The following is a 7,854-nucleotide window of genomic DNA, read 5'->3' as shown; positions in this document are numbered from 1 at the left end:
GAGAGGGGGAGAGGGAGGAACAGAGACACAGAGTCACAGAGAGAGACACAGACAAAGAGGGAGAGAGGTCAGTGAGACACAGAAAGGTGCTTAGGGATCCAAATGAGGAATGAGAAGTCTGGGCAGGCTCAGATGGATGTCTGTGGGAGGGAGGGAGCTCCGAGTGAATGGGTTTACTAACAGGGATGTGGTGACCAACATGAAAAGCCAAGGCAATGAATTAAAACACACTAATGATGTTTAAATTTAAAATTGTATTACAAAATAAAAACAAATTACTCATACCTTAGGGAATATAGATGACCAACCAAACACTTAAGAAACTGGTTTTTAAAGTGAGAAAGAGTTAAGCGGTCTCCTGTGTTTTCAGCAAGGATGACACCACAAAGTACCCTGACTGTGAAGGGAACCTCATCTCTCTGTGCATACAAGTGTGCATGCGTATGTATGTACATGTGTGTATTCAAGCTTTATCTCTGTGTAAGTGTGTGGATGTGCATGTCTGGATTCACATGTGTGAGTACAGGCATGTTTGTGTCACAGTGCCTCTGTGCTGGTCAAAGGACACCTTCAGGCTGCTGACTCTTGACTTTTCTGGCCACTGGACAGGCCAGACGACCTATCCCACAAGTGTGCAGAGGTTCCCCTGTATCTCACAGCAGGTATCCTGGGGATGGGACCTGTGGACAGCCTTCCCCAGTCCAAGTCAGCTGCTCTGGTCAGACCTCTCTCTGTGGCTCCCTGGGGCTTCCGGATGCCTCTCTGCTCTTTCTCACAGGTCTGACTGTACTTTCTTCTGCACGCAGATGACCGCATTCTCCCTGGCCCTTTGACTCCATGTTGACACCTCTGAAGTGGTCAGAGTGATCAAAAGCTGAGGCCTTTGCCCTGGTCACTCTCCGATTCCTTTGGGAGTCCTATAACAGGTATTTTTGGCTTCTTAAACCTTTTCTACTAGTGATCCCTTTAACTCAAGACAACTGTCAGTCAGAAAGAGGGGCTGCGTGTCTTTCTGGAGGATTTCCTATGGGGCAGGCCATGTTTTCCAGGTTCCTCATCTGTCACACCCAATAGAAGACTTCGTTTCTAGGCTGCAGAGATGGCTTGGCAGTTAAGAGTGAGCACTGGCTGCTCTTCCAGAGAAGCTGGGTTCAATTCCCAGCACCCACATGACAGGTCACGACTGTCTGTAACTCCCATTCAGGCATATACATAGGCAAAACACATACACGCATGTACATGTACACATACACGCACACACATACATAAAATAAAAATAAAAATTAAAAAAGACAAAAAAAAAAAAAGACCTAGTCTCAATGTTCTTAGGATCAAGAGATCTGTGTGTTGCTTTGTGTGTTGCTTGACTGTTTGAATTGTTTGTTCCATCTTGTTAAATTCATGGGAAAATCCCATTTTCATTTCTCTCCCTGTAATCATGCTGATGAGCCATGCCTAGGAGGCAGACAATGTTCTAACCATACTCTATTGTGTGTCACCTTCTGATCCACCTACAGTCCTGCCCTCCTTTTCGACTCAAGGGCCATTGTGAGCCCCCTAGACCATCTCCAGGAGATGGGCAAGCTCACAGCCTTTGCATTCTGGTTCAGCAAACCTCCCACTGTGCCACTGTATGCCAGGAACTATGTGGGCACTTCACTCTCTCTCCCACTCTGCCCTGCAAAGAATTCAATTGAGGATACCATGGCTAGAAAATTCAATTAATCTACAAATATTACCCAGTGTGTAACAACACCTACATCGTTGATCCAGCATCGTTCTGGCCCCAGGTCACATTTTATTTGGGGCAGAGCTTTAGGTTGTACTGATGCCCTTCCGGCATGCCAACCCTAAACCTACTCACAGTTTCTCCATCCTCAAACCCTACGAACAACCAGATTAATAGATTTTCCTAATACCTACCTGTCCTACAAGATTTCTCCTGGGGAGAAATGAACAGATGCCTACTCAGTCCAGATAGGGATCCAAGGAAAAGCCAAACTCAGGAACCCACCAAAGTCAATCTTGGCAAAAAGTGACTTTCCTTGGGTGACTTAAAAGATCATGGACAACTCAAAGGCATCTATGTAAAACCATGAGCTTTCTATGCCCGGCCCAGTTCCCAAATAATGACACGGAAACTAGTATTTATTTAATAGCTTTTGGCCTTAAGTTAGGCTTGTTCCCAACTAACTCGTAACTCAATTGTCCCTTTTATACTAATCTAAGGTCTGTCACGTAGTCGCTCCCATGTGTCCGATTTTCTCCGTATCTCTGTGGTGAATCTTGGTCTTTCTCTTTCCCAGAGTTCCTCTCTCTGCCAGATGTCCTGCTCACCTTACTATCCTCCCTTTTGCTATAGGCCATGGGCTTTTCATTTTAACCAATCAAAAGGTGCCTTAGGCAGGCAAGGAAGGACAGAGACACATCTTCACACAGTGCGTATCAAGATTATTCCAACAACCTGGGTCGTCCATAAGCCCACCCAAGCATAGGTGACAACTGACAAAAGCTGCATCCAAGATCAGGGTCACCACCAGGAAGCCCCCATCAAAGGTCTGTCCCCAAGCAATCATCTGCTGCTTCCATAACCTTGAGGTGGGCCTTGTAAGTCCTGTGCAGTTCAGCTCTCCCAACTCGAAGGTCTGGAATCTCAGGAGCTTCCCTCCAGAATGCTCCACTTCTGAGGGAATTGCTAAGTGGACCCTCTCTCTGAGGGGGCTTGGCATCCTCTAGTCAGTGTTAACTCCCCACAAGAAACAGGAAAACCATTCCATAGTGATATTTTTATTAAGAACTTGTAGTGGAGAACTCTTCCTTGACAACTTGAATTATGCTCCCCAAGTTTACCTGTTGAGGTTCCACAGATCCTCAGGCCTTGAAACGTTGCCTTATTTGGAAATAGTACCAGTGGTCAATGCAATCCATAAAGATGAGGTCCCATCACTGAAGGGGACTGCTCTAGTTCAACATGACTGTAGTCGTAGTTCAAAGAGAGAAGATGATCCCAAGCACACCGAGAGAGGATGCATAGACACCACAGGGCATGGAGATGGCTTCCTACCCATTGTTTTCCCAGCCCAGAAATCTCTGCCTGCCTTAAGGGATGCCCAAGTGTGTGCCAGCATCTTCCAGAAAGATGCATTTGTCCCCTGGAGTCCTAGTCTCCTGTGGTGTTCAGGGCAGGATGCTTGCTTTGTGCAAGCCAGAGGGTAGAGAAAGAGTGAGGAGGCCAGTGGGGCAGCACCCAGATGATTTGAGAACAGGAGGAAGAGAAGTTAGGAGGTAAAGGCGAAGGAAGAAGAGGACAGAGAAGCAAGAGGAGGAAGGAAGAGTGTCTTAGTCAGGGTTTCTATTGCTCCAACAAAACACCACAACCAAAAACCAAGTTAGGGAGGACAGTGTTTATTCAGCTTACACTTCCATATTGCTGTTTATCACAGAAGGAAGTCAGGACAGGAACTCAAACCGGGCAGAAGACTGGAGGCAGGAGCTGATGCAGAGGCCATGGAGGGGTGCTGCTTACTGGCTTGCTTTCTTATAAAACCCAAGACTATCATCCCAGGGATGACACTACCCACCATGGGCTGGGCCCTCCCTCATCAATCACTAACTGAGAAAATACCTTTATGGCTGCATCTCGTGAAGAGATTTCCTTCCTCTCTGATGACTCTAGCTTGTGTCAAGTTGATACACAAAACCAGACAGTACAAAGATGGAGGGGGAAGATGGAGAAGCAGGAAGATGAAGGTGTAAGGAAGAAGAAGAGGGATAAAGGAGGAGGAGGAAGGAGATGACAGTGGATGGGGACAGGGAGGAAGGAAGGGGGGTAGGAGATGGACAGAGATAGAGGGAGACAAAGGAAGAGAAGGAAGAAGGTGATGACAATGATGGAGGGGGTGAGGGCGGAGATGGAGGGAGGACACCAGCACTAGTGTCAATACACACAGAAGAGCCACACCATATGTAATGGCTCTGTTACACATGAGCAGTGCACTGTGAACTATGGAAGGGGTTATGTTCCCAGTCCCTGTTTCAGTAATACCAAGGCAAAGCTTCGCCAGTCTGCTCATCAAGATCCTCCTGTGAGGACAGAGTCAGCCTGGTCCCCTGCCGGGCTTCGCAATGATAGGAGGAGAACACTCAGTTCCCCAACAAGCTTCGAAATTAATGGGAATTTCATGGCTTTCTCTCTAACATGGTCTTATTACTCTGAGTATAAAATAATGATGTTTTCTGCTTTTCACCATTTCAAGATTTGAAGATGTGCCAGGCTTGATAGCACCTGAGCCTGTGGCATTCCAGTGAGCCAAGGATTGATAGCTTTTGCCTTGGAACACACGGAGCCTGTGATGTAGCCCCCCTGCCCTCAGGAAAGCAGGTTAGAGGGGATAGAAGGGTAGCCTGGGTCCCAGTCTACCCCAGGGCTTCCTGTGTTCATCATTCTTCACTTCCTATTCCTTAATTCTCATTCACCCCTTCTTTCCAGGTCACGTTCATGCTGAGCCACTGAGCCCTGCACAAACTGAATCTGAGAGAAAGGATAATTCCAAACAATGGATGTGATTTGTTAAAGAATAGAGTTTCTGGGCTGCAAAGATGGCTCGGTGGTTAAGAATACTGCTAGATCTTTCAGAGGACCTGGGTTCAATTCCCAGCACTCACATTCAGCTTATAACCTTCTGTAATTCCTATCCCAGGGGATCCAATACCCTCTTTTGGCCTCCTTAGGCACAAATATATATGCAGATAATATATCCAGGGACATATAATAAACATGTTTTTAAAAAAGAATATATGCAACAGACATGTGTAAATACACCTGACCTTGATGTTATTCATGGGGCAGAGGGGTGAATGAAATCAGAATGAGTTAACACATTTATCAGAATTGTCAAAGGTGAAAACCTTAGGCAGCCATGCATGAGGAAGATGGTGAGGCAGCTGCAGAGCTCTCATCATGATGAGGCCATCTAGAACTCTAGAAACATGAGGACTCCCATAATCCTGCCACCCAGCAATGACAGCCCTAGGAGTGTACCCCAAACACATATGAGCCAGATGTGCTCACTACTGCTCACCATTTGGTTGGTTGTCTGGATCACCAAATGTACAAACTACCCCCATGCCCTTCAGCAAGAACAGAAAGACAGGTTTGTACGGTCTTACAGTGGGAATATACGGAGAATAATAAACTCACTATGACCTGTGTTTGGAGAATCCCTTCCCTGAGGAGATGTAAACAATGTCTAGTCCCTCCTCACACAATCCCAACAACAAAACAAAGTACAAAGCCACCAAAGGTCACCTAGTGTGACCTGGGAGTATTCTTAGCTTACGGTGGGTGACTGCCAGGAGCGCTGTTGGCCTCAAAGCTGCCACACTGGAAAGTCCCTATTCAGCGTGGAAGATGGCTTCCCATAGCCAGGAAGATGGAGTCCCTTCCAGTTAACTTCTCCAAGTCCCTTCCAGACTCCAAGCTGACTGCAGTTAGGACAACATGGCTTACTGATGGCCAGAGGGACAATAGGAATCTTAGGTGAGGGTCTAATACCCCTCCCTCCCCTTCCTACAAGAGAGCTACAGGAAACAGTGCTCAACACTCATCAAGCCTGGGAGTGGTGGAGGCTGGCAAGCAGTCACCAATGGCCTGGTGGCCACGGTGGATATTTTGTCGGAGGACAGAGTTTTTCAACAAGCGGGCACCTGGATTCATCTGGCCTTCGATGTGATGTGATGTGTGTGTTTTGAAAGGTTTCTAGAAGTCCACATCGGTGGTGACAGGTGGTCTTCTAGAAGAAGTCCACATCAGTGGTGACAGGTGGTCTTCCAAGCCTTTGCTTTCTGGCCTTTCACAAAGGCCAACAAACCTCTGAACTAAAACCCGAGGCACACTTAGGGTGATTCTCACAGTAGTCAAGAGATCGTATTCCATGTGGGATTCCATTAATTTATGTAAAGGTCAAAGCTCATAGGTCAAATTAATCTTTAATCTTCAGCACAAACTAAGCAAGTGATTTAGGCAGGCTTTGAGCTTGGTGCTTCTGAAGCCTGCATGTCCATCAAAATGGCCTGAGAAAATTCCACTTTGCACTTATTCATACCCCCAAATTCCTCCCCTCCCCTCCGCCCCTAGTCAATAACTTCTGAGGGTTTGGTGGGCGATTCTGAAGCCCCCAACTTGCTGAGGAAGCTTAGGACCCTCACCTTTTAAGCCTTGGACCCCCACCTGTGGTTTCCCTGGTAACACTGTAAGTGGAAACGTCATCCTCTGTTGTTTCCAAGAATTTAAATCTCCATATGAAAAGGTGGCAGGCTGGGGTATCCTCCGTTCCCTGTCCTGCCCCAAGTGGAGGGAGGCTTAGCCTTCCTCGGTGCCCAGAAGGAGGTGGGAGGGATTATCCATAATGAGGTAATAAACTTTTCCTTCTCAGAAGCCACCTCTGGGGGCACAGTCCATCAGGCAGGACTGTGGAGCCTCTGCCGTGCAGCCTGCCTGCTCTTCTGAGTTAGGACCCAGGATTGGTGGTTTCTGCTGCCCACTTGGTCCATTCAAGGTCCCTGGAGGAGCAAAGTGCGGGTAGGGGCTCACAGGAAGCAACTGCAGTACTCTCAGCTACTGAGAAGCAGGGGTTCAAATACTCTCATCTCCTTTATTTTCCTTGACTTGTATGTGAATGTTGGTTTAATTGTTAATGTTAAATGTGAGTGTTCGCGGTTAGTGTAGTTTCAGTAGCCGAATGGTTGAATAAGGATCGCTTTAATCAGTTACACCTAGATCGCTCATAGGAAGGTTCCTTGGGACCCTTTCTGACACGTCTAAGTTTGTCCTCTTCAGAGAGAAAACAGTCTCAGGCTAGTGGAGGCTTGGAGGCCCAGTATGTGAGGCAGGTATAGTGTGTCCAGTTTATGTGCATCTGAGTGTGTGCCCCTCTAGGTCCCCAGAATGGATGAGCCTGCTGACACCACCCACCAGATTGGCTTGTTTGCCTTGGCCTGGTCTCATTTAACCTTGTTTTAAAATGTCATGGGTCATTCACACAGAGATTATTCGAACTTGCTCCCTCTGTGCCTTCAGGAGGGTGTTGTGTCCTAAGGGTTACGTCAGATGCTGCTGAGGGGTGGGTACAGCACCAGAGCTGCTTGGCATCCAGGAGGAGTAAGAGTCACACAGACTCAGCATCTGCCATTGATTGGTAATGTCTGAAAAGAGGTGGAGGTTGTGTGTGAGGGGCTCTGGTTTGCACACTTCCAACTAGGGAGACTGATGCTCACTGCAAAAACTTCTAAAAAGTAATCATTGATGTACTTATTTTACTTGACCAAGCATTTTGCTTACATGTAGATCGGTGCACATGTGAGGACGTGCAGAGGCCAGAAGAGAAAGATCCCTTGAAACACACTGAAAGCCAGGAAAACTGTGCGGAGAATGGGGCCCTAGTTCCTTGGGCTTTTTCGTTGAAATTGCAGGAGGAAGGGTAGGAGGTATTGGTCAAGACATGGCTGCTGGACTGCCTCTGACCTTTAACCTCTGATAGCTTCCTTTAGGTCCCCAGCTCAGGGATTTGTCTCCTCCCACTTTGGAGGGTCAGAAATCAAGATGCTCTCTTTGTACACTTCCAGAAATCCTGGCAACCTCACAGTTGTGCACTCCCCCCCCCCCAGTGTATGTCCTCCCTCTCTACCCCCCCTGCATAAAGACACCCCACGTTATTGGATTTAGGGCCCATTACCATACAGTCTAACCTCCTCTTCCTTACATCGTCAAAGCTATTACTTCCAACTAAGGTCACATTCACAGAGTGGGGTGCTTCTCAGAGGGTACAATTCAACCCAGGCTGGGCTCCAGCGGGC

This window comes from Mastomys coucha, unplaced genomic scaffold, assembly GCF_008632895.1.
Source record: "Mastomys coucha isolate ucsf_1 unplaced genomic scaffold, UCSF_Mcou_1 pScaffold15, whole genome shotgun sequence".
Lineage (NCBI taxonomy): Eukaryota > Metazoa > Chordata > Mammalia > Rodentia > Muridae > Mastomys > Mastomys coucha.
This window is presented reverse-complemented; position numbering follows the sequence as displayed.